This window comes from Rattus norvegicus, chromosome 7 (assembly GCF_036323735.1).
Source record: "Rattus norvegicus strain BN/NHsdMcwi chromosome 7, GRCr8, whole genome shotgun sequence".
Classification (NCBI taxonomy): domain Eukaryota; kingdom Metazoa; phylum Chordata; class Mammalia; order Rodentia; family Muridae; genus Rattus; species Rattus norvegicus.
Genome location: NC_086025.1, coordinates 118,165,691 through 118,181,290, shown reverse-complemented (window position 1 = coordinate 118,181,290; position 15,600 = coordinate 118,165,691). Strand labels below are relative to the sequence as shown.

At 47.1% G+C, this 15,600-nt stretch overlaps 1 long non-coding RNA gene across 1 annotated transcript; it reads right to left on the bottom strand.

Annotated features, from left to right (window-relative positions):
- Window positions 1-1,597: 1,597 nt before the first annotated feature.
- On the bottom strand, window positions 1,598-11,009 carry LOC134479609 (uncharacterized). Its single transcript, XR_010053152.1, has 3 exons — window positions 10,904-11,009; window positions 2,295-2,353; window positions 1,598-2,014 (listed from the first exon to the last, which is right to left on the bottom strand). It is a non-coding gene; the product is annotated as an uncharacterized LOC134479609 (long non-coding RNA).
- Window positions 11,010-15,600: the final 4,591 nt, after the last annotated feature.

Genomic DNA, 15,600 nt, shown 5'->3' with positions numbered 1-15,600 from the left:
TCACATGATCTCTCCTGGCCTCCCCTCAGCTACCTGGACTTTGTGTTCTCCATCAAACAAGGGTGCGTAGTGCAGGGATTAGCAGAACTTGTTACAGAATTCAGTGATCTCCAGCGTGATGGCAAAAAGATCACCACCACCACCACATCACCACCACCATGATCACCATCACCATGATCACCACCACCATGATCACCATCACCATGATCACCACCACCATGATCACCACCACCATGATCACCACCACCACAACACCATCACCATGATCACCACCACCACCATGATCAACCATCATCACCACCACCACCACCACAATGTTCACCATTCTCACAGTGGCATTAGGGATGAAACCAGGGCCTTGTGCATGCTAAGCACAACTGTGGATCTGCACTCACGCCTCCATCCTTACTACTTTGGTACTAAGCATTTGTAATTGATTGCCATTCTAAGTGGACTCTTTTCCCATGTTTTCTAATTTGTTCTTGGTGATCTGAAGGAGAGCTGTATGATTTATACACATTTGTTGTGGACAAGTACAGGAGCTTTATGTGCAAACATTTATCACCATGGGACCTAACATAAAAACATAATCACAAAAAGAAATATACTGAATATGTCATACAGGGACAGTCACATAAATACAACATCTCCCACTTGAAATATGGTAAAACTTCACATTTACAAACAGGAACGCTGTTGAAATAAACTATTTTGTAAATAAAATAAAACAGTAAGCAGAAGTTAAGATTGCGCATACACTGCCTTTGTTAAAGTAAGTATCTCGCTGGGGAATGACTCAGACAGTAAAGCAGTTGCCAGGCAAAAATGAGAACCCAAAACACCCACAGAAAATCTGGGTGCAGCATGGGCTTCTGCAAGCCCAGCACTGGGGAGGCAAAGACAGGAGGGCCCTGAGGCTACAGAGCCCATCCACTAATGGGCTCCAGGGTATAGAGAAAGGCCTGTCCCAAAATAAAATGGGGAATGACTGAGGAAGACATGGAATATGGGTCTCCACTCCACTTGCATGTGACCACACATGCACACACATACATACATGCACCCACATATACACACACACATATATATGCATACACACAGTCATACACATATAAATCATACATGCACATGTGTGCACAGACACACACACAGATACATGCACACACATACACACATACAAACCCCACACATATACGCATACGTACACATACAAGCCAAACATACATACACACAAAGACACACACATACAAATCATGCACACACAGACATACACATATACAAGTACACACACACACACACACACACACACACACACACACACACACACCCGCTTACACACACAGATGGACTGAGACTGGAAGAAGACACAGCCAGGTCTTTCTTTCCTGAGTATTTCCCCTCAACATTTTCTACTTATTAGCATCAGCCAGGGTGGGTTTCCATTGTCTGCAGAAAGACAAAGAAATCTAAAGCAGACCATGCCAGTGGTTCTACAGAAACTGCTTTTCACCAACTCAGAAATCATATTCATATTCATATTGTGTGTGTGTGTGTGGTGTCTGAAAACTAGCCATTTCCTTCTTCACTTTTAATTGCTTCTTTATTTACAATATACTTTTAACCAGAACCACATTGCAGAGAATTGGGAAAATGGAAACAAAGATTTCCCATAATGCCTCCCTCGTGCAGCTGGAGCTGCATGCTCATCCTGGTATTTGATGTGAGCGGCTTCCATAGCGCATCACCGGGTACACAGTTTTGAACTTGCTCCTAGGTTGAATGGAGCTTCTTGGACACGCCCATCCGGGACACCAGCCAGCCAGGCAGGTGGAGCCACAGCTCTCTCTCCTCTGCTGTCAGGGGGAATGCTGCCAGGAGCCTATCTGCTCATAATCCTTCCCATATTTGGAGGTATTTCTTTAGGACTGATTCCCAGAAGTCGGATGAACAGGTCAGAGGACACATACTGTGGTGATGCTCACCTTTCTCAGTTGGCCCGGCCACCTGCTGTTTGCTGGAAGGACAAACGGTTCCAATTAGAGGCCTGGAGTTCTCTCACAGATTCCAGCCGCAGAAATGAACCCCTGAGGCGCACACAGTGTAGTCAGCTTGCTCGGCTGAACTCGGTGGAGGCAGGGGGCTCTGTTAGGCCTTTCTCTGAAGGAATTCAGTGGCCTTTTGGATTGGCTTGTGTTTCAGGGGAGCCCGGGATGTAAACATGCACATTTGGCAGAGCAAGGGGCAGGTCCAAAGTCCTCATCCCCGGACCTAGACTAGAATCACCATCACCTTACCTCACTGCGAAAGTCAGATGTACTAGTCTTCGGGTTTCTCGTTTCTTCATTGCCTCTCTCTAAGGATGAGAAAACAGAGACTCAAAAGGGTGAAGGGGCGGGGGTAGGACTTAATCTTAAGTCACCAAGTCAGTACTCACTGAGCCACTCCACTCCCGGTCCTCTTCTGGATCCATTCACACTGGATTGGATTCACTCATTACATGTGCCTGAGTGTGCAGACACACACACATGCATACACGCATGTAAGCACACATGCATACACACATGCACGCACACACACATGCATGTACACACACACACACACACACACACACACACACACACACACGCACCAGCTCTGGGCTGGGTCCTGGAGAGTAAGAAGAAATAGTGCTAGAAAGAATTGTGGGGGGGGGCGCTGGAGAGATGGCTCAGCAGTTAAGAGCACTGACTGCTCCTCCAGAGGTCCTGAGTTCAATTCCCAGCAACCACATGGTGGCTCACAACCATCTGTAATGAGATCTGATGCCCTCTTCTGGTGTGTCTGAAGACAGCTACAGTGTACTCACATAAATAAAATAAATATTTTTTTAAAAAAAGAAAGAATGAATGAATTGTGGGTATCCTGAGAGGAGCATCCTGCAGGAACTGAGGGTTCCTCAGAGGCCCCTGAATAAGTTCGCAAGGTGATGGTCAGCAGGATGCCTCAGCAGGCAAGATGCTTGTTGTGCAAGCCAGATAACCTGGATTCATCCCCAGAATCCATGCTAGCAGGAGACGACAACTCCTGAAAGTTGTCCTGGGATCCCCACGCACAGACCGGGGTATGCGTGTGCCCACACTTAGGCACACACACACCACTCACACACAGTAAAGATAATAATAATAATAATAATAATAATAATAATAATAATAATAATAATAATACAAAGTTTCTCTTCTGGCCTCCTGGTAGGATCCTAATGGGTAAGGATCACGAGTGGTTAGGGATGGTGTTGGAGGCCACCACAGTCACCTTCTCGGCTATCATGTGTTGCAATGGTTAAGAGCAAGTTTTGCTCTCGGATGTCTGCACTTGGATGCAGCCTCCGTTCCCACAGGCTGCAAAAAAAACCAGTGCAAGTTCCTGGTCTTCCCGGCGCTTCAGTGGCCGCCTCATTAAAAAGCATAGTGGTGTCATCAGCCTGCGGTGCTGGGAGGCTTCCAGAGGACAGCATGTGGGAAGTTTTTAACTGGGCTCTTGAGACCTGCTTGCTAAGAGTTGGCTATGATGGTGGTGGAGGAGGTGATAGGCAGATTTTAGCTTGGAAGTCTTCCTGAAGGTTCTGAACCTTGGATGAGAAGGTTATGAAAAGGTCCATGGGTAGAGATAGATGCACAAGGTACCAGAGGCAGAAGGATAACGAAGTCTTAGAGAGAGGCCTCAGAGTCTCCAACGTTTAACAAATATTATCTTAGTCTGGTGGTGGTGGCACACGCCTTTAATCTCAGCACTCGGTGGGCAGAGGCAAGCAGATCTCTGTGAGTTTGAAGCTAGCCTGGTCTATACAGCAAGTTCCAGGATAGCCAAGGCTATACAGAGAAGCCCTGTCTCAAAAAATATATAGATATAATTTTATATGTGAGTATTAGGCCTGCATGTATGTCTGTGTACTACATGCATTCCTTCCTGGTGGCCTCAAGACCAGAAGAGGATATTGGATCCTCTAGGACTGGGGACTGATTGTGAGCTGCCGTGTGTGTGCTGGGAACTGAACCTAGGTCCTATGACAGTGTCCTTAACCTCTGAGCCATCTCTCCAGCCCCCCCCCACCCCACAGCCTAATTTCTTTGAGACAGGGTCTCTCATTGAACTAAGAATTAGCAGATTCGGTTAGATTGACTGAGCAGCAAGCCCCAAGGATTTCCTACCCTCATCTCCCCGATCTATTATAGACACATACCACGGTGGGTGACACACATCAGACACGCAGAGAGTAATGGCAGATACATCGCAAATCGGTTAAACTTCGTAACCCAGCTGACCCCAGGCTGGGGAGGCCCAGAGCCACCAGTGGAGGGACACATGCTCGGCTCTGGGATTCTGGAATAATTTGGCTAAATGCATGCATAGGTCGAACCCTTTCATACTCATACAGATTACTAGATGTGATTCAGTACCCAGCAACTGGGTATTTTCCCCAGGACAGTCTAGAGCTGAGGACCTTGACATGAACCAAGGACAGCCCCATCCTGTGGAGAGAAAGCACCCGGCCAAGCCAGCATGGGCTGATGTCTTCCCAGAACCATGGGGAAAACACCCAAGGAGACCCAAGGAGTGAGGGGTCATGCACCTCCTACCCCAACAGGCCACCCAGCCTATTCCCCACTTTTATACACTGGTGCACACCACACTGTGAAACATGAGGGCCCCTGGAGTGTTGAAGGTATTTGGTGGGCTGAAACAAACAAAACCATATGTATAAAAATGAACTCAGCCTTGTAAACTGAAACCCGAAGCACGGGGCAGACCTTCTTCCTCCTGGTTGTTCTTTCTCACATCACGAAGAAAAGCAAAACCAGAGATAACAGAAGAACCCCAGCCCCATTTTCTGATGGGAGGTGCCTCCTGGTCCAGGCGGGACCCCCCAGACATGCACGCTCCTTTGTGGTTAGGACCCGGGAATGCCTTCAACAACAACCCATCCTAACCCTCCTGCCACAGGGCTCAGAGGGAGGCCTGCCGGATTCTTTGAAGAATGGGAATGAGTTTGACAGGGTAGAGGGGGTAGGGAGCTGCTGGGTGAGGGAGCAGCAGCTGTATACAAGGAGAGGGTGATGGGAAAGAATCACTCATGTCTCAGTTGGAGAGGGTTTGTGTGTGTGTGTGTGTGTGTGTGTGTGTGTGTATGTGTGTGTGTGTGTGTGTGTGTGTGTGTGTGTGTAGACTGTTATTTGTTTCCATTTATATGTGTGTGCATGAGCTGGTACAGGGGAGCTGGAAAGATGGCTCAGTGAGAGCAAGACCACTTTTACAGAGGACCTGAGTTCAAATCCCAGTGACTCGCAACCATCTGGAATTCCAGTTCCAGATCCAATGCCCTCTTCTGGCATCTGTGGGCACTACACACATGTGGTACACAAACATGCATGCAGGCAAATTACCATACACTTAAGATTAAAAGGAAATCTAAAAACAAAATTAATCGGAGCTGGAGAGACTGATGACTTGGTGGATAAAAATGTCTGCTGTGCAAGTGGAAAGCTCTGTAAAAGCTGGGCATGGTGGTGTGTACTTACAACCTGAGTCCTGGAGACTCACTGGTCTCTACCCTACCACCACTCCACTTGTAGCTAGGTCCTCCTATACTTGGCTTTTATTGAGTGCTGGGAAAATCTAGACTTAAGTCCTGATGCTTGACTGGGCCACCTTCCCAGCCTATCGCTAGTCTTTTTTCCTTGGTGCTGAGAACCAGACTTCTTCTAAGGCTGAGAAAGAGCTGGGAGTGGGGGAGATAAGAGGGGAGAAAGCTGTGGCTACTTGAGCAATCACAAGGAGAAAGGAGGGGACTGAGGTGATCAGCCTGTTTGCTTTGGCAGCTCGTCTCGTCTGTGGAGTTCTGCCTGCACCGAGCAGAGAGGGCTGAGCAGCGAGACTGATGGGCTGTCTTGGGGTCTTCAAGGGCAAGATGACAACAGTCCACCAATTCTCAGTGAAAAGACTGTGAGGAGTCAGCGGTGGTGGTGATGACGGCACAGTCCGTTAGTCCCAGCACTGGGGAGGCAGAGGCAGTGGATCTCTGAGTTCAAGGCCAGCCTGGTCTACAGAGTGGATTCCAGGACAGCCAGGGTTACAAGATGAGACCCTGTCTTAAACAAACAAAAAAGACAATGAGGGCATGGGTTAGGCTTTTTGTCAGTCACAGTCATCTTTATCCAGAAAGGGCAATTTTATATTAGCTTCTGTACCTTAATCACAAACATTTTTAGGAGAGGAGGAAGAGCCATCCATGGAGAGAGGGACATTGCCCAGGACTTCTTTGCTTTTGATAGATAATGTCCAGGATTCCATTAACATTATTAGACATGCAAAGCCCTAGAAAAATCTGGCAAGCAGTGAAGAGAAGAGCCAGCCAGGATGGACCCTGAGTGACACAGATGTGGCCATCAGTGGGCAAGGAACGGACACAAACTACCAAGAGGGAAACTTAGCAATAGGTTGTCGAAATCAGAATCTTTGAAGAAAAGGAACCAGAATAACATCCCACAGCTCAGAAATTAAGAACTTCATGGATGGTTCTAATAATAGCTTAGGCACAGCAGAAATTCAGAGAAACTCCAGCAGAAAATACTTAGCAGGAGGAAGAGAAGAGGAGGAAGAGAAGGGAAAAAGAAGGGGAAGGGGAAGGGGAAGTGGAGAAGAGGCTGAGAACTCCATCTCCTAGAACTGGAAGCAGGTTCCCTAACAGGACAAGCCGTATCAGTAAGCTCTGAGTTCGATCAAGAGACCCGACCTCACCTAAGATTAAAGGCCGTGGGGCGCACCTTTAATCCCAGGGTTCAGGAGGCAGAGGCAGGTGGATCTGAGTTCGAGGCCATCCTGGTCTACAAATTGAGGTCCAGGACAGCTAGGGGTACACAGAGAAACCATGTCTTGAAAAACCTAAAACAACACACACACACACACACACACACACACACAGAGAGAGAGAGAGAGAGAGAGAGAGAGAGAGAGAGAGAGAGAGAGTGTGTGTGTGTTTCCTAATGAGTTAGGTAGAAGAGTGGTGGAGGAAGAGCCCCTAGCATGGCATAAAAACAGACTTTGGTAGCAGAGGTTTGTAATCCTAGCACTCAGGAGGAGGAGACAAAAGGAACTGGAAGTTTACATTCATCTTCGGTTGCATGAGTTCAAGGCCAGCATGGTCTACTTAAGTCACGGTCTCAAAGAAAAAGACAGGAAGGAGAGAAAGGAATGAAAGAAGAAAAGGGAGAAAGAGGAAAGGTAGAGGAGAAGAGAGGAGAAAGGGAGAGAGGACAGTGAGAGAGGGAGAGAGGGAGGGGGGAGATCTTTGTTCTGAGGCATTGCTGCAACCTCTAAGGACCTGTTCATGTAACACTTCTCTTAGAGGTTATGTTCACATAATAGGAATGTTCAAATAACCCACTTCCCCTGAGTGAGCTAGAGACTCAAAATGAAGGAATGAGCAAGTCCCAGGCCTGCCCCAGGGAAGAAAGAGTCTTAACTCAAAGCATTTGAAAGCCGACAATTGGGTACATTGCTTTTGAGCCAACATTCTGGGAGAAAATACTGTCTCTTCCTTTCTTCCCCACTCCACAATGGGGTTAGTAAAAAGTACGTGTCTCGAGCACTTTCCAAACCCACTCTGCACCCCAGCACGTGTTCACTGTTGGCTCAAAATCACTCTGGACCCAAGAGTGCACAAATGGGTGGAAGTCGGTGCCACCTCATAGTCTCACGGCTAATCCCAGAGGCCAGTCTTCCTTCCAAGGTTTAAATCTGGGCAGATTGGGGACATGATAGAGAATTAAAACAAGCCTACAAAACCTGAACTGAAAAAAAAAAACAGAAAAGTATCTATATGTTAAAGACATCACTATCATCACCCAGACAAGACTGAACCCTGCAATCAAAACAAGGACATTCCCCAGACACTGAGTGTGTTTTATGCCAAGCTTCATTTGAGCCTAATCTCCCTCTACACTGCAACATCGCTTTCATAAAACACCCCCGGACACACACTCAGATTTTAGAAAGAGACCATCTGTGGACGATTCTGAGGTCTTATGACTTCATTCTAAAATCAAAATATACTGTTCAAAGCTGCATGGAAAATGAAACAGACCATAAAGACACGGGTCTACTTCAGCGGAACAAGAAAGAATTGATTCATGGTTATACAGAATACAGACTCCACCAGTCTCCATCAAACACTGCAGTCAACAACAAGTCCTTGATGAGGGATTTACCACCTTCGTGTCTCCACAAACAGAGGGGTGCTCGTAAGCACCCCACTCTCATTAGTCATGTGTTTGGAAAAGCAGTCTCCATGAGCAAGCAGGGTCTCATGTAGATCAGGCTAATCTCAAATGTCTGATCTTCCTGTTTCTATTTCCCAAGTGGTAACCACAGGTTACCCCCAAGCCTGGTTTTATTTGGTACATGGGGTCTGAGCCAGGAGTTGTGCATGTTGGGCAACTACTCTACCACTGAGTGACAGCCTGGACTCTGGTTTTGTTCTTTTTGAGACAAGATCTTGCTATATAGGCCTGGCAGGGCTACTTGCTGTGTAGACCAGGCTGGTTTAAAACTCTCTCAGTGATCCTCTGGTCTTGGCCTCTGGTTGCTGGGATTCCAGACATGTATTGCCGTACTGCTTTATTTTAGATGGGGAGGTTTCCAGATTATATTTCCTTGTCTTCAAAAACAGGATATAGGGCTTGCAAGCAGCCAGTCTACTAGAAGTGGTAAACTCTAGGTTTAGTGAGAGATCCTGCCTGCCTCACAAAATGAGGTGGTGAGCAGAAGATATCTGACACTGGCCCTCATGAGTTTGGTTCGCTAAGCATGACCACACGTGCCTACAATCCCACTACTACAAAGGCTAAGGCAGGTGAATTCAAGGCTAGCTTAGGCCACACAGTAAGTTCCAGTATAGCCTAGGCTACTAGTGAGACCCTGACTCAAATAAACGATGGTGAGTTGTTTGGAGAAATGGACCCCTTTTGTCCACTTCACAGAATGTCAACCACTAGAATGAGTTTCACAAGTGAAAAAAAAAAGTTTCTTCATGAAGCGGCCATCTCTGGAGATGGGAAAGCAGGTCTCAAATTCACCTCACCAAGAATTCAGTTAAGGGGTTTTTATGTGTGGCAGCCTGGGGAAGGGAATGGAAGGTTAGGAAGCTGTCTGTGGTCTGCACACATGTAACCAACTTCATCAATGTCACCTGTGACACACAGGAGGGGTCCTAAAATTGGTGGTTGCCGGTAAGGCTCGAGGTGTAGCCCAGGACTCTGCTTCTGAGCTATACTGCCAGCTCTGAGATTGGGGGCACAGAGGTAGGTGGGTGTCTGTGTGTTTGAAACAAGCCCTCATAAGTTTTCCCTGGCTGGTCTTGAGCTTGTAGGTTCAAGCAATTCTGCTATCTCGACTTGCAGCAGCTGACACCATGGGTGTGTGCCACCATTCGCTAAGCCACTCTGCCACCTTCAGCTGCTAACTAATGGTCTTTACAGTCAACCGACCTTAAAGCAAGTGGCTCCATACAGGTAGAACGGAACAGTCTGCAGAGTTTAGTCCAGTCTGTCTCTGTTTCAGGTTCATAAAGGGCCCCTGGCCCCTGTCACCTTTTCCTTTTGCTAGTCAATGTGGTATTAGGCTTGTCCCTGGGGGGTGACATGACTTAACTGAATTCTTGCCATGAGGGCTACAGCAGGAACCATGGCTTTTGAGAGATCTGAATGGGCCTGCAGCTTCAGCCACAGCCCCATTCACACCTTAGGCCATTCTCCTTCTTTTGTGCAGCTGGGGAAACAAGTCAGATTTGTGGCATTTGCCTCACCACCACCCCCGCCACACCCCCGAATTCCACACACACTACTCTTGCCTTAGGAAGGGAGCAGAGGGAAGAGGAAGACTCGGTGACGAATAAATGGATTCCATCAGGCATTCCAGGAGAGAAAAAGTTCAAGTTCATTTTACACTAACTCTTTCAGAACTTAGAGGAAAAGGAATCCTGGTTCATTGGTTATGTAAAAGCAGTGTTACCCTCCTAACCAAAACCAAATGGGAAAACAAAACAAAACAAAACATTGCAATAACTCTCCTGCCACAAAAGTCTATAATGCCAAACTTCAAACCAATTCCGGCAGTATATAAAAAGGATGACACATTGTGACTGAGTGGGCCTCAGATCAGTTTGACATCTGAACACCAATCAGTGGGATTCATCATGTTGACACAAATCACGCAACCATTTCAATATCGATGGAAAAGCGCTTGGTGTACCAAATATCTCTGCAAGCTAGGAATGCAAAGACATTCTTCACTTTGAGGAAAGTAGGCTTCATACTTGACCTGGGACACTCCCCTGGCACCCTTCCAGTTTGGAGCCATGAAGAATAAAAAAGTGCCTAGAATTGCGGAGTAGCTCAGTATGTAAACCACTTAGTGTGCAAGAGTGAAAAAGCATGCGAACTCCTAGATCCCACATAAAGCCAGGCATGCTAATGCACGTGTCTATAATTCCCGGGGCTCCTATGGAGAGATGGGAGGCAGAGGCTAGAAACTCCTGGGCCAGATAGCCTGGGCTATGCAGCAACGAACAACGAAAAAAGAAAGACCCCACCTTAAGGAAGGAGGGAAGCAAGGAGGGACAGCCAGGTTCTTCACAGGCTCCTGCTGTTACACTAGTGTAGATTATTAGTGTAGATTATACTAGAAGATTATGCATTTCTGCTTTTGTTAGGCGGAGTGTCTCCAGCCTTACTTGAGCTCCTGTTGGGTGGTAATGGCACTTCTTCTATATCCTTACTGCTTGTCTTAGGGTTTTCTGCTGTGAACAGACACCATGACCAAGACAACTCTTATAAGGACAACATTTCGTGGGGGTGGAGGGCTAACTCACAGATTCAGAGATTCAGTCCATTATTATCAAGGTAGGAGCACGACAGTGTCCAGGCAGGCACGGTGCAGGAGGAGATGAGAGTTCCACATCTTCATCTGAAGGCCACTAGGAGAAGACTGGCTTCCAGGCAGCTAGGATGAAGGCCTTAAGGCCACACCCACAGTGACACAATTCCTCCAACAAGGCCACACCTCCAAATGGTGCCCCTCCCTGGGCCAAGCATATACAAATCACCATACTGCTATTCCTTCTCATTCTAGAAGTTACCAAATCTACCGGCAGAGTTACCTACTTCCTTTTCAGTTGTAACTCTTTCACAGTTTTGATTTTGAGTAACACACTTAGAATTGCCCTGTCTTGGTGCACTGGCCCTTCACCCTCATACATTGTTTCTGTCTGTTTCTGGAACTTATTTCTGCTCCAAAGCCCTACTTTACCTGATATTCATACGGCAACCTGCTTTCCTCTGGTTAATAGTTGCATGATAGATCTTCTACCCATGAGCTGTCAAGCTGCCCAAGTGGTTGGAAGCCCCTTATATGTAGTTAGTGTACTGCATTCACTCTGCCAGACTGTGTCTTATAATTGCTCTAGGAGACACTCATGGCTGATGTAATTATTGATGTAATTATTTAATGGACCAGAGCTTGTGCCTGTCACTTCATCGTTTCTGATGTTTGTTCTCTACTTGTTTCTTTTTAGAACTTAATTTTAGCCAGATGGTGGTGATGATGGCTCACACCTTTAATCCCAGCACTTAGGAGGCAGAGGCTGGAGGATCTCTGTGAGTTTGGGGCTAGCCTGGTCTACAGAGCAAGTTACGGGACAGCCAGGGATACACAGAGAAACCCCGTCTTGGTAAACCAAACCAAACCAAACAAACAAGCCCACAGCAGCAAAAACAAGAATTTTATTTTAATTTCTCTATCATAAATTTTCTGTTTGTTTGTTTCGTTTTCTCGCTTTGTAGCCTAAATAGCCCTTGAATTTTCTGTCTTCCTGCTTCAGCCCCCTAGGTAGCTAGGGTTATTTTTATAAGCATCTTTAGTATTTTTCACATATATTTAGAGCCGCATTGGTATTTTAAAATAATACTTTTTGGGGCTGGAGTGGTTAAGAGTACTGGCTGCTCTTACAGAGGACCTGGGTTCAGCTCCCAGCACCCACCTGTGAGCTCACAACCTCTGTAACTCCAGTCTCAGGGCATCTGACTCCTCTTCTGGCCTCCACAGGCACCAGGCACACGTGTCACACAGGCTGACAATGCAGGAAACAACCATACACAAAACATTTTAAAAATGTTTTTATAACGTTCTAGTGTTTAGCTACCTTCCTGATATTCTAGGATTTCTCATTTTCCTTCCTTCCTCCCTCCCTCCCTCCCTCCCTCCCTCCCTCCCTCCCTTCCTTCCTTCCTTCCTTCCTTCCTTTTTTTCCCCTTCTCCATGACAGGGTCTCACTATATAGCCTTGGCTGGCCTGACACTGACTATGTAGACCAGGGTGGCCTCAAACTCATGGAGCTTTCCCTGTCTCTGCCTCTGTCACCATGCCAGTCTCCATAGAGGAGCCCAGGGAGGTAAGAAGTGCTGTTGGATTCCTTAGAGCTGGTTTTACAGGCAGTAATTAGCCACCATGTGGTTGTTGGAATTGAACCAGGGTCCTCTGGAAAAGCAGCCCATGCTCTTAACCATTAGGGCATCTTAATCTCCAGTCCCTTCTTTTCTTTTTGTAAAGAGCTTATCATTTACCATTCATGTCTCAGGTAATCTTTTATATTATTTATTTGTAGTTGTGCCCGTGCATGCATATCTCTCTCTCTCTCTCTCTCTCTCTCTCTCTGTCTCTCTGTCTCTCTGTCTCTCTCTCTCTCTCTTTCTCTCTCTCTGTGTGTGTGTGTGTGTGTGTGTGTGTGTGTGTGTGTGTGTGTGTGTGTACAGTGGAGGCTGGAGGTGTCAGATTACTTGGCGCTGGAGATTGTCGTGAGCTGTCAGATGTGGGTGCCAGGGATGGAGTCCTGGTCCTGCGAGAGCAGTGTGTGTTCTTAACCACTGAGCTGCCTCTCCCACTCTCTGTCCTTCTGTGCTTAATACTGTCACCGGGATACTTTCTGACTTTTTCCCTCAGTCGTGTAGCATGTCAAGAGCCTGCCTCCTGACCACATGGTTCGGATGAGAACTCTGCAGTAACTTATGGCTTCCCCACAGGAAGAAGCATATACGGCTGTCAAGGATCTCCCTTTGTCATGACCGTGCTGTGTCTTGGTGGTATCAAGTTTGTTCAGAGTTGAAGGTTAATTAAGCCCCTCAGAGGTGTGAGTATTCCCCCTCTTTGGGGGGGGTCTTAAATTATGTCATCTCTACACCCTTTTCTTCATACAGAATTCCATGCCACAACCGTCCCCAGAGTCCTGCTGGGATCTCCTTTGAGGCTTTCTTCTATTGTTTTTATTGGACAGTTTCTATTTTTCTACATTTCTGTTTATAGAATCTGTTTCCTTTTGTGATCGACACTTACATGTCGAGGCTCTATTTTTCTTTTCTTTTTCAGACGTAATTGCCTTCTGAAACTTTTATCATTGCGGCCTCCAGACCTTGGCCTGATAACCCACCGTTCCTGCCGTCACCGCTGGCGATATCTATTTCTTGTCATTTTTCACGCCAATCGCCATCTCTCTGGCAGTCGGCGTTACGATGAGTGATTTTCCCGTTGAAGCCTGAACAGTTTCACATTTCACATGAGACTCTGGATCTGATTTAAGTGTCCCACCACAGCTGGCTGTTTCTTGTGCAGCTCTGGCAGCGGGAGGGGAGAAGACCAGCTTTCCTGCTCAGCCTTCCCAGATAACCTAAGGTGGGAGAGCTCTGTTCCTTGTCAGTGCTGAGTGGAAGTGACAGTTCCAGTTCTCCACCAGCCTCTTCCACCAATATCTGCCCGGAGCCATGAAGCTGGTGGAGGGGCAGCTCTGTCATCAGGGGGTGTGATGAAAGTCTTGAATCCCCTCCCTGTAGGAACGAGAAAGGCGCCGTACTATTCTAGGTGAGCGTCCTCTCTACTGACACCATGGCAAGGGTCCTGTTTACCCTGACAGGAATGAAGGTCTCTCTCTCTCTCTCTCTCTCTCTCTCTCTCTCTCTCTCTCTCTCTCTCTCTCTCTGCCCTGTCTTCTGCAATGCCAACTGGCAGAGTGTTTGTACGTTTCCTAGGGCTTGGCATGTGTATGATAATAGTCCCATCCTGTCTGTAGTGTCTCCCCCACCCTGACTGTTGGGCTCAGAGAAAGCACACCATTATTCTCTCTTGGTAGGCTGTGGTGTCCTGCCTCTGTTTGGCTGAATTTAGTCTGTGCCTATTCTGGCCAGCAACTTCCTGGGCTCCTTAGATCTGGATGTCCGTAGTTGGTCTCAATCTCTCTGTCAATCTCTCTGTGTCCAAGGATTTCAGTTTTACTTGCTGGGGGGCAGGCATGAGGGTAGTACCTCCATCTATCTGCCCCCACACAGTCTCTCTGGGTTGTCTTCCAAAACTTAAGGACTGTTGAGATGGCTCAGCGGATAAAGTACTTGCCACACAAACATAAGGACTGTAGCTCAAATCCCCAGAGCCCAAGTGACAACTAGTCCAACGTGGTGGCCACCTGCAATCCCAAGGTGTGGGAGGCAGGCAGGCGTCCCTGGGGCAAGCTGGTTAGATACACTACCCAAATTGGTGAGCTTGTGGTTCAGTGAGAGACCCTGCTTCAACAAATAACATAGAAGGCATCAACTTCAGGTTTCCTTGGGCACATACATGTGCATGTTCATCTGTGTAAATGCACATCCACACACAAGTGTATGCAAACATGTATACACACATATGCATGAAAAAAGTTAAAAATGACTTCCAATATTGAGGCCTAGTTTACTGAAATATCGGAATATAAGAAAGATATGACAGTGGTTCTCAACCTGTCAGTCACGACCCCCTTTGGCAAACTTTTATCTCTAAAAATATTTACATTATAATTTATAACAGTAGCAAAATTATAGTTACAGAGTCGCAATGAAAATAATTTTATGGTTGAGGGCCACCACAACATGAGGAATGTTACTAAAAGGTCGAAATATTGGGGAGGTTGAGAACCCCTGCTCTAAGAGAAGAAAACTATTTATCCATCCAAGTCAGTGCATGGCAAACACCAAAGGTGGAGCAGTCACAGGCCCTGAGGGTGGCTCAGAGTCACCAAAGGCTTTTCAAATGAAAAGCAGGAATCCTCACAAGGTTGATCTTCATGCTAAGGCCCTAGTAAGCCAATGAGGCTCCTAAAGTGGATCTTAGAGCTGAAGGTCTGCAGAGGAGCCAGCTTGGCCCTGTCTACTACAAGAGGCAAGGCCACAGGCCTAGCCCAAGTGGGTGTGTGAGACTCTGGGCTGGGAAGGTCCATCTGGCTGTGGACAGCCAGACCGAGGGTGGGAGCCCAGTTGGCCAGTCAGACTCCTGGCTGGAGAAGATTGGAAGCATCTGGAAGCATCTGGAAGGCATCATTCCCTTCAACCAATGAATGCTGGGACACTGAACAAACTGCAGTAAGCAGAGGCTGGGTGGAGCGCTCTCTCTCCTCTCTCTCTCTCTCTCTCTCTCTCTCTCTCTCTCTCTCTCTCTCTCTACCTTCCAAGTAGATTATCCATTTGGGAGTATTTCATTTAACTTCAGAATCTT